This window comes from Clarias gariepinus, chromosome 17 (assembly GCF_024256425.1).
Source record: "Clarias gariepinus isolate MV-2021 ecotype Netherlands chromosome 17, CGAR_prim_01v2, whole genome shotgun sequence".
Classification (NCBI taxonomy): Eukaryota; Metazoa; Chordata; class Actinopteri; order Siluriformes; family Clariidae; genus Clarias; species Clarias gariepinus.
The window spans coordinates 687,473-699,833 of record NC_071116.1 but is presented as its reverse complement, the minus strand read 5'-3'; positions in this window follow the sequence as shown (position 1 = coordinate 699,833).

The following is a 12,361-nucleotide window of genomic DNA, read 5'->3' as shown; positions in this document are numbered from 1 at the left end:
GCCGCTGACAGGCTCGCGCCGCTGTGGGAATAATCCAGAGAATAAAGTCTTTTTTTTTTTTTTTTTTTTTTAAATGGTTCCTCCTGGGTTTCTTTTTTTTTTTTTTTTATTGAACAAAAACAGAACAAAATATACATTTATAATAGCATCATAAAGTTGTGTAAACGTTGATCAAAAAGCAAGGCACACATAAATTATTCGAAAATAAGTATAGAAACAAGAAAATGATAGTAAAAAATATATAACAAAAAAAAAAAAAAAGTAAATGAAAAAGGGTCCCTTTATTCTTCTTCTGATAAACTAAATTCTCTTATTATTTCAGCTAATTTTTTGGCCTTTTTACCTTTCATATGTTCCAATAATGGAACATAATTGCAAATAAAATCCTTTTTAAAGACTGAAAAATAAGGTTTAGTTTTTATACACTTACATTTATGAATAAAAAATTTGCCTAAAATCAGTATTATATTGGTGAGAAAGTTATTATTCTTATCATCTAGTAGTATTCCAAATATAATATGTTTTCTTTCAAAAGCAGGCAGTGATTGCATCTTTGGCTCCAACCAATAAGACATGTTTTCCCAAAAGATAGCAGAGTACTCACAGGAAAAGAAAAGGTGATCAGTAGTCTCAATGTCAACTTTACAGAAAGTACAAGCATTTTGTTCAAAATTAAACCGGTGTCTTAAAAACTCAGATGATGGATAAATACCATTAAATATTTTAAAATGGGTTTCCTTTGCTTTAGGAGCCACTGGAAAGGCAATATATTGTGTTCGTAGTATTTTAACGGTTGGTTTATCATAAGTTTGTAAAATATTGTTATAATATAATGATGTTGGATATATTAGAAAATTTAAACAAGAGCGGATGATTTTGTTGGGAAGCGTTGCTTTAAGGTTATTACCATTAAAAAGAAGTGATGGGAGATCACATGAACCATCTGAGATGTCAGTAAAGCTGTTTTGTACAAGGTTTATAAAACTTTTTGGAATAGCTTTTAATACTCGTTCAAATTGTTTACGTTCACCATGCAAGTTGTATTTTGAGCAGAAACCACTGAATGATAACCAGCTCCCATCCTCATTCATCAAGTGATGAACTGACCAAACACCTTTTTCAAGCCAATCAAGAATGCACAAGGATTTATATCTAAATAAGACAAATCTATTGTTCCATATTGAGGTTCGGTGTGGAGTGAAGTTATGATTGTATAATAATTTCCAATATAGCAAAACCTGTTGATGAAATGAAGATAACTTAATTGGTAGTCTAGAAACAGTAAAATCACATCTTAATAGAAAATCAATTCCACCCAATTTTTTAAATAAACCTCTAGGAACGGAAAACCAAAATTTATTTTCATTTGTTACAAAATATTTTAGCCATTTAATTTTTAACATACCATTTATACAGGTAAAGTCGAAGGACTGTAATCCCCCATTTTCATAATCTTGTACAAGTTGTGCTTTCCTGATATAATGCACACGTTTTTTCCATATGAAGTTAAAATTAATTTGGTTGATAGTCTTAATGGCTTTATTAGAAATAGAAAGGCAAGATGCAGGATAGATGCATCTAGACAGACTTTCCATTTTGGTTAAATAAACTCTACCAAAAATAGATAAATCTCTCTGCATCCATACCTCAAGTCTATTTTTACACTCATTCCATCTATCCCAGACATTTTGCTTCTCCATCTTGATCTCATCTTTAGAAATGTGTATGCCTAAATATTTAACATTTGATTTAATTGGAATGTTATATGCAGTTGTAAGATGACATTCATGTATGGAAATAATTTCACATTTTTCAATATTAAGTTTTAAGCCTGAAAATTTTGAAAAGTAATCAACTATCTCAATTGCTTTAGGGATCTGATCAATGTTTTTTAAAAATAATGTTGTATCATCAGCTAACTGACTAATTACAATTTCCTGACCAAATACATTCAATTTCTTAATTTTGGAGTTTTTGATAAGGAGGGCCAACATCTCGGTGGCCAAAATAAATAGTGAAGGTGAGATGGGGCAGCCTTGTTTAACTCCTCTTTTGATATCGAATCTGGGCGAAGTACCCGTTGGTAGGGCAACGGAGCTATTAGTGTTTGTGTAGAATAGCTTAACAACTTTACAAAAATTCTCACCAAACCCATATTTTTGCAGACATTTAAAAATAAAGGAGTGCTCTAACATATCAAAGGCTTTATAAAAATCTAAAAATAAAATAACCCCATCATCTTCAATTTCTTGGTCATATTCTAACAAGTCCAAAACCAGCCGTATATTATTTTGTATAGATCGACCTCTGATAAACCCAGTTTGAGTCTCCCCAATAATTTTGGACAAATGTGATTTTAAGCGATTATTATATATATGAGTTAACAATTTATAGTCATTGTTTAATAAAGTTATAGGTCGGAAATTGTCCAAAAATCTAACATCCTTTCCTGGTTTGGGAATAAGTGTAATTACCCCTTGTCTCATCGAGTTAGGCAAAGATGAATTTCTAATAATTTCTTGAAAAGCTGCAAAAAGAAATTCTCTTAACAAATCCCAAAAATAATGATAAAAGTTAGATGTAATACCATCTGGTCCAGGTGATTTATCTAATGACAAACACATAACAGCAGAATCAAGCTCTTCAATTGTTATTTCTGCATCACATGTCAGTTTGAACTGTTCATCTATTTGAGGGACAGAGTCGCTGAGTTTTTCTAAAAGAGGATCAGGATCTAATATTGACGAGGAAGAAGAGTATAAATCTTGATAGAAGCTAGCTATTTTTTTAGCTATTAATTGTGTATCTGAACACTCTGCTCCATCAATGATTAAGGTTTTAATAGAGTTCCTTTCTTGACGTATTTTTTCTAACCTACAAAAATAAGCTGTATTTTTTTCCCCCTCTTCCATCCATTTAGCTCTTGATCTAATTGATGCCCCTTTGGCATTTCTCATATAGACTTCATCCAATTGTGATTGCAAAAATAACAACCTTGATTTATCACCTTCTGTTAAATTTATTTTGTTTGCATAATCAGTTATTTCTTTAATAATTAAGGCCTGTTCTATGATATGATTTTTTTTCACCTGTTTACTATAGGAAATAGATTTCTGACGAAGTTTATATTTAAAAAATTCCCATTTACTTGTCCATGAGACCAAATTATCGTCACTAATAACCATTGAAATTATATCTTTAACCAAATTTGCATACTCATCTTTCACAAAAAGGTTAGAATTAAGTTTCCAATAACCTGGACTTCCGGTTAGCAGCCACATGGAGTAGACGTGTGAGTTAGGTGCTCCGACAATTTTTAATTTCTTTACTCCCTTACTCGTCTTTAAATGCTAAATTAAATCCTTAGTTTATAATATCTTTATACTCTACCTCACGGCTAACTACTTTTTATCTATAATGGCTACAAGGAGTGTTAAGAGCGGAAAAAAAGACGACACTGTGACCCCTCTAACAGTCGAGGCCATCTCTGCGCTGTTAGATAAACAACGTGAAGCGTTAGCGGCTGATTTTAAATCTTCGTTTAGTTTACTGGAAAGTAAACTGGACCAAATTCAATCCCAAGTAGAGGACCATGGACAGCGCTTACCTTCGTTAGAACTCGCTACAGATGACCTGAGCCAGCGTGTGAGCGAGTTAGAGAACATCTGCTCCGGACTTCGGGAAAACAACACTAAGTTAACGGCCAAAGTCGTAGACCTAGAAGGCCGGAGCAGGAGACAGAACCTGCGTGTCCTGGGTCTTCCGGAGGGTACTGAGAGTGGACTCCCTACCGAGTTTTTCTCGAAGTTTCTGTGCGAGGTGTTTGGAAGTGAAACGCTCCCATCCCCGCCTGAGATTGACAGAGCCCACCGCATACCTGCATCCAAACCCGCTTCAGGTCAGCGACCTCGGCCCGTCATCCTCCGTGTGCACCGGTACCAGGTTAAAGACCTTCTGGTTCGGGAGGCTCGGCGGAGAGGGAAGCTGGAATACCGCGGTCAGCAGGTTCGTATCGTGGAAGACTACGCTCCCGAAGTTTTAAGCCAGCGAGCCGAGTATAGAGACGTTATGACTGAGTTATACAACCGTGGACTCCGGCCTTCTCTCCTGTATCCAGCACGGCTCCGGATCACTCTCTCTACCGGACAGAAGAAGTGGCTTCGCTCGGTAGAAGAGGCGCAGAAACACATAGACAGTCTGCCGAAAACTACGTAGTGCACTATAGTTTTATTTTTTAATACTACAATTCTCAGGAAAGTACCCTTTTTAACTTTAAATCCAGCCATTTTTACGTTTTTTCCTGGTAAGAGTATTGTGTTAAACACGTGTAGTTATTGTTAGTTTTCTATTATTATTTTCTCTATTTCTAGTCACGTGTAATTTACATGTCTGTTTATTTTTTAGAGTTACAATGTGACGTGGGGGGAGGGGGGTTGTTTTGTGTTTTTCTCTTATTTAGAGATTTCATTATTGGAGTGGGGAAATGTTTTATTTATATATTTAATTCTTAGTTTTTGTAAACTGTGTCGGAGCAGAAGATGGTGTGGTTAGCGGCAGGAAGAGTGGTTAGGTGGAAAATGGAAGAATGGAAGAGCTTGCTGCTTTGTTTCTTAGCAGCTATCTTTGTTTGTTTGGGGGTAGTGGGGTGTGTGGGGCAGGGGTGGGGGTTCTCCAAAGCCAGTATTATGTTAGTTCAGTATACACGGTGTATCTTTAACGTGATGCTCTGTGTTTTACACTTCTGTTTTAAAGCTGACGCTGGGCATTTCATTATTTATGTTTATCTATCTGCATCTCCTCTCAGGGAGAATGAATAGTTCTTTAAACTTTGTGAGCTGGAATGTTAAGGGTTTAAACCATCCGGTCAAGAGAAGGAAGGTGCTCTCACACCTTAAACAACTTAACACTGCAATTGCATTTTTACAAGAAACTCACATTCGCAGTTCTGATAATTCTCGCCTTATGTCGCGTTGGGGAGGGCAGCACTACCACTCGACCTTTCAGGCCAAAGCTAGGGGTGTCTCAATTCTCATTAATCCAAACATCTCTTTTGAGCAGCATAATATTATTGCAGATATACATGGTCGTTATATCATTGTTTCAGGGAAGTTATTTAATACTAATGTAGTGTTGGCTAATTTATATGCCCCTAATTACGATGATGTTTCCTTCTTTGAACATTTCTTCTCTGTTCTGCCGGATCTGAGCTCATACTCTCTCATATTAGGGGGAGACTTTAACTGCTGTTTAGACCCATCAATTGACAGGTCATCTCCCAATCCTATACCTCTGAGTAAATCTGCCACGCTACTTCAGTCCTATCTTTGCAGCTTTGGTATTTCTGACATATGGCGCTTCCTTAATCCAAAAAAGAGAGAATATTCGTTTTTCTCACATGTTCATCATACTTTCTCCAGAATTGATTATTTCTTCATAGATAATCAATTGATCCCAATGGTTAATTCTTGTGCTTATCAGAGCATTGTGATATCAGATCATGCTCCGGTTCTTATGTCTCTAAAGATCCCCAATCTACCTCAGATTAATAAAAATTGGCGTTTTAATTCATCGTTACTGATAGAGGATGATTTTGTTAAATTTATGGAAGATCAGATCGTTTTTTTCTTAAATACAAATGAAACATCTGAAGTGTCATGTTTAACTGTTTGGGATGCTCTGAAAGCCTACCTCAGGGGACAGATAATTTCATACACTGCAAATATGAAAAGGAAGGCATATAAAGAGCGAAAAGATCTAATCAACCAAATTAAAGAAATTGATCAGCAGTATGCTCTATTTAAAAACCCTGATCTGTATAAAAAACGTGTAGAATTGCAAAGTAAGTTTGAACTTATCTCAACACATGTTATAGAACGTCAATTATTAAGGAGTAGGAGCCAATTTTACATTCATGGTGACAAATCTGGGAAACTTTTAGCTAGTCAGTTAAGAGGATTCAGAGCACAACAACACATTACAAGAATTCGGATGGAGGATGGTACCATTACTACCGATCATTCTAAAATTAATGATGCATTCAGGAATTTTTATTCTCGACTATATACTTCTGAGTTCCCTAAGGACCATAGTTCAGTTGAGAATTTCCTGACTCAACTAGATATCCCAACACTGTCCCCTGATTCTAAATTAAAATTAGAAGGGCCCATATCACAGGAGGAAATCATTTCAGCTATTTCATCATTGCAATCTGGTAAGTCCCCGGGTCCTGACGGGTTCCCTGCAGAGTTTTTTAAATCATTCTCCTCATACCTTGCACCACAACTAGCTTCGGTTCTATCTGAATCTTTTCAGCAAGGTAAGCTGCCCGCATCATTTAATGAGGCTCGCATCACCCTCATAGCAAAGAAGGATAAGGACCCAACAGAGTGCTCTTCATATAGACCAATCTCTCTTCTTAATGTGGATGTTAAAATCCTTGCTAAAGTCTTGGCTCGTAGATTAGAGATTGTTTTACCCTCTATTATATCTGAGGACCAGACCGGTTTTGTTAAAAATCGTTTTTCTTATTTTAACATTAGACGCCTTATGGATATCTTGTACACACCATCAGAGGGGATCCCTGAGTGTGTCCTTTCTTTGGATGCTGAAAAGGCTTTTGATCGTGTGGAATGGGAGTATTTATTTAGGGCTTTAAAAAAATTCAATTTTGGTCCAAGTTTTATCACTTGGGTTAAATTATTATATTCAAGCCCTAATGCCACAGTTCTGACTAATGCTCAGCAGTCTCAACCATTCAGCCTTCAGCGGGGAACTCGTCAGGGGTGTCCTCTTAGCCCATTGCTCTTTAACCTTGCCATTGAGCCACTAGCAATTGCATTCCGCAGTTGTAGGGATATATCTGGGATTTGGAGGCAGGGAGAAGAACATAAAGTTTCTCTTTATGCAGATGACCTTCTACTGTTTATATCAAATCCAATCTCCTCCCTTCCACCTGTGCTGTCATTGCTCAGTGAATTTAGCTATTTTTCAGGATATAGGCTGAATTTGCACAAAAGTGAACTCTTTCTGCTAAATAATACAGCACTAACAACTGGTATCCACAATTTTCCTTTCAACATAGTGAGAAATCAGTTTACCTATCTCGGTATTACAATCACAAGAAAACATAAACACCTTTTTAAAGAAAATTTTATTAGGTTGTTGAGCCAAACAAAAAAGGACTTGGGACACTGGTCACCACTGTCCATGTCCCTGGTGGGACGCATTAATGCCATTAAAATGAGTGTTCTTCCTAAATTTTTATATCTTTTTCAGTCTATACCTGTTTTTATTCCCAAATCTTACTTTGGTGCTTTAGATTCAATTATATCCTCTTACCTTTGGAAAGGTAAACATCCACGACTGAATAAGTCCCTACTTCAAAGATCTAAAAGAGACGGTGGCATGGCTTTGCCTAATTTTCGTTTTTACTACTGGGCAGCAAACATTCGATCTGTCATCTTTTGGGCATATTTCCACAACCAACCTAATCGGCCTGCCTGGGTGGAAATGGAGATAAAGTCCGTAAAAAATCTCTCTGTCTCTGCACTCCTTGGATCTGCACTCCCCATCCCCTCAATTAAATCTATCAATAACTCAGTTGTTAGGCATACCTTGAGAGTATGGGCTCAGTTCAGAAAGCACAGCGGTCTTCTGGGCTTCTCTCTTTCCAGTCCTATTGTCTCTAACCATCTCTTCCAACCTTCCTTATATGACTCAGTGTTTCAGGAATGGTACAATAAGGGCATCAAGCTTTGCAAAGATCTGTTTGTTGATCATAAGTTTGCACCGTTTGGGCAGCTTTCTGAAAGGTTTAACCTACCCAATTCTCATTTTTTCAGATACCTGCAAGTAAGACACTTCATTAGCTCTTCAATACCAAATTTCCCTGAAGCTCCTGATGTAAATATTCTAGATAATCTCCTATGTTTGTCCCCGTTACGTAAAGGCCTAATATCCACTATCTACGGTGGATTGATGGGTTTGAGTCACACCCCTTTAAGTAAAATTAAAACTGCTTGGGAGAAAGATTTAAATTTGTCACTATCAGATGATACTTGGAATTCAATTCTTAAACTTGTCAACTCAACTTCCTTATGTGCTCGCCACTCTTTGTTACAGTTTAAGGTTGTACACAGGGCTCATTTTTCTAAACTTAAACTTTCCCGTTTCTACCCAGGCATTGATCCTTGCTGTGATAAGTGTAAAAGTGGAGAGGCGTCTCTTATTCATATGTACTGGACATGCCCGAACTTGGAAAAATTCTGGAGGGATGTTTTTAAAACCTTGTCGTACATATTAAAATGCAACCTTGAACCAGACCCTCTGATTGCTCTCTTTGGTGTCACTGGAGAGGAAGACAAGTGTCTAACTCCAGCTAAACAGCATTTGTTATCTTTTGCGACACTCCTGGCTAGGCGTTCTATTTTATTCAAGTGGAAGGATGCCACATCACCCACTCACGCCCAGTGGCTCAGAGATATTATGTCCTGTTTGTCCCTGGAGAAGATTCATTACTCAATCCGTCATTCAGACTTGAAATTTCAGCAGGTGTGGGGGCCCTTCCTTTGCTTTTTTCATATACATTAATAGTTCGATTCCATTCTTATTTAGTTGTCTGTCTGTTTGTTTTTCTTTTTCCTTTTTTTTTTTTGCACGCAGAACTAAAAACTTCCAGCTCCACACATGCGTACATATATATATGTGTGTGTATGTGTGTGTGTATATATATATGTTTTTTTTCTATTTTTCTTCTTTTTTTTAGATGCCTGGCGTCTAGCCTTTCTTATACAGGTATAGCTGGCTTGGAGTCAGGGAGGGTTGGGGTGGGTGTTATAGGGCTTATAAGGGGGTCATAGAATCTATAGTATATTAAAACTTTACATGTTTACCCTGTTATATCCCTGTTTAAAATCAATAAAAATATTGTTGAGTAAGTTTCCAATAACCTTTATTACGAACATGTTTGTTTTTATAATTTATTGTTAGTTCAATTAAACAATGATCTGTAAGAGGAGCTGCCGATAAACTGGATATTGTTTGATAGTGTAGAAAATTATAAGAAATTAACCAGAAATCAATTCGGGACTTGCTAGAGGCATCAGGTTTAAACCAAGAAAACTGTCTTTGATAAGGGTTTGCTTCACGCCAGGGATCTATTAAACCCTGTTTATTACAAAAGTGTAGCAGTAATGAATTATAATGATGTACATCATATTTAGTTGGTGATCTATCTAGCCACTCATCATACACCATATTAAAGTCACCACCCAGTATAACAAAGTCAGTGGCATATTTTGTTTTCATTTCCTCTAACATTTCTGAGATTTCTGAAATTAAAAGTTTGTTTTGGGATATATTGTTATACCCATACACATTTCCCAAGATAATGTAACAGTTATCTATTTTTTGAATACAAAATAACCAATGTCCATCTAAAGCAGATCTTGATTCAATAAGTTTTCCAGTTAGATTGTTAAACAAAAAAGCAACACCCCCTGAATTCGTTGTACCATGAGAAAATAAAATTGGTTCACCCCACTGATTAGACCAAAAAGTACAATCACCGCCACTTGAGTGAGTTTCCTGCAAAAGAACACAGTGAGCTTTTTTCTCTTTACAAAACAAAAAAGTAGCTTTTCTTTTGGTATTATTTCTTAGACCCCTAACGTTTAATGAAAGAAAAGAAATACAACTATTTAATTGAAACATTAAATAGATATAACACTATAAACAAACAAACAAGAAAAAAGAAAATAATAATAATAACAATAGTAATAATAAATAACCTATCCCAACAGGGATGAAATATCGTCAGTTATCAAAATCTGACTCAAAAACCACACAACAAAAGAATATTAATAATAATGCACTGATGCTCCGGCAGATAATTTTTCCTTTGGATCTCGCTTCGTAAATCCTTATTTTCATTTCGCAGGAGTAATCACCCTTTGGTTTTATTTGCTGATGAAATTAGACGACCATCAATGTATCCCAAAGGACCACGATAGTACGCCCTCTTCCCGGCACTTCTGGCTTCTTGGATGAGCGGCCAAAGAGCTGCACGAGCCCTCCGGTCATCAGCTGATAGATCCTCCGCAAACTGGATCCCTCGATCAATGCACAGCTGCGAATTTTTTGTGATCCTCCAAAATTCGTCTCTGTACCTTTGCATGGCAAACTGAACAATGATCTGGCGGTGTCTTCCACTTTCTTTTTTCCCAATCCGGTAGACCGAGTCAACGACATCTTCCAGTTTCTGTGCCAAATGTGGGGCTATATTACCCAAAAGTTCAACCACCTCTTTAAGTGTATTTTCATTTTCATACTCTTTTAATCCTTTAATGCGCAGGTTCCATCTCCGCTTGTAACGCTCCAGTTCTGATGTTTTCAACTGTAACTCCTCACTGGATCTCACCAGAGATGCTGTTTGTTTTTCCAGAACAGCATATTTGTCCTTACACTCCTTAATATCTGCAGCATTGAACTCCACCGATTTGGAGATGGTTGCAATCATAATGGTGTTTTGTTTAATTTTATCTGCAATATCTTCCAATTTTTTATCTTGAGAATCAAATCTGGTTATTAATGAGTTAATTGCCTGCAGCAGAGCTGCATTGGAGATGTCAGTGTCGTCTGGTTTTACCTTTTTTGGGGGGTTTTTGGTTGGGGTGATATGAGAAGCATCTCGTCGTTTTTCTCGACTATAACTGTGATCCGTTTCCATTAGTGCACTTTGGCCCCTGTTTGCAAGAATAAAGTCTCTCTGAAATAAAACCTTTAATCCACAGAGAAGTTATTTAATGATTCAGGAGTTTTCCTACACACACCCTCACCGCTCCTCGGGCCGCTCCGCAGTTTCTCTACATTATTATTCTTTAAAAAAAAAATTAATTCTTATTTTAATACTAATTAAATTCCTTTAGCAGTATATAGTGTACAGGCGACACGGCACCTCCAGGGTCTGGGGTCGATGCCCGTCTCTCTGTGCGTGCTTGGTGGGTTTCCTCCGGGTACTCCGGTTTCCTCCCACAGTTCAAAGACCTTCAGGTTAGGCTGATTGGCGTTCCCAAAATGCCCGTAATGTGTGACTGAGTGTGTGTGTATGTGTGTGTGTGTGTGTGTGCCCTGCAATGGACTGCCACCCTGTCCAGGGTGTACTTTTGTTGTTTTGTTGTTTACGTCTGTTAAGTTTAAGATGAGCAGACAAACTGTTACGCTTTAATATGAATTAAAAGCAGAATTATTGTTTGATGCATCCACTGCGCCTTGATACTATTTCAGGACAGTGCTGCAAAATGGTAGACACACACACACACACACACACACACACTGAGAAGTTTTCTGATTATTCAGCAAAGAGAGCATATTTAAGCTTTTGGCCAGGTACCCTGTGTCATAAACATCCTGTACATCAAATGAACCCGTCATTAACATGTAAGTCATAAAGAGACCTGAAGACAGACAGACAGACAAACAGAAGGTCTATATGTATATATGTATATTCGTCTAAAAAAGGGCTATAGGACGTTTTGATTCAATTAAATTTTACTTATATATCACTTTTAACAGTGGCCATTCTCATTGTAAAGCAGCTTTACAGAATCTACAGAGGATTATGGAAATGTGTAAGAAAATATGTATAAACCAGAACTATTAAGATTTCCCCTGATGGTCGAGCCGAAGGGCGGAGGTGCTGAGGAGAAAAACTCCCTGGCAATAGGAAGGAACCTTGAGAGGAACCAGACTCAACATGGAACCCATCCTCATGTGGGTGATAACGGATAGCAGGGATTGATCTGCAGTCAAAAATACAGTCAGTAAGTCATACTGTGTGTTAGACACTGGAAGTTTAATACAACAGGAGGTGGGTTTAAGTTAATATGGAGATCAGTTTCATTATTGGAAGTGTTAGCCTATAAGGAATCAGGAGGTAAAATGAGGGGGTTTTGTTTTATGGGCAAAGAGGCATGGGGAACATTTACACAGCAAAGCTTACAGTCCCTCTTTAATTTACAACGATTTTGTCAAGCTTGTGGTTAAAACAAAATCGTGCTGCTGCTGTTTTGTCTGCAAAAGTAGTGTAGTCAGGTTTAATCAGGAGTACAGAGACACAAAACACAGGAGACATGGATCTTTGTCAGATACAATCAGTACAAATGTTTTAGTTATGACAGGTATGTCCAAAATCAGTGTGAATGCTGGTTAAAGTCAGATCTTTGACTCCATCAGGAATGTACGTCACTGTGTCGTGAGCCCTCAAGCCGAGGCTTATGGGTAATTTGGAGCAGTGGAGCACTTAACGCTGCGCAATTCAGTGTCCAACTTGTGCTTATAGTTGCTTATTTTACAATAAGGGTTT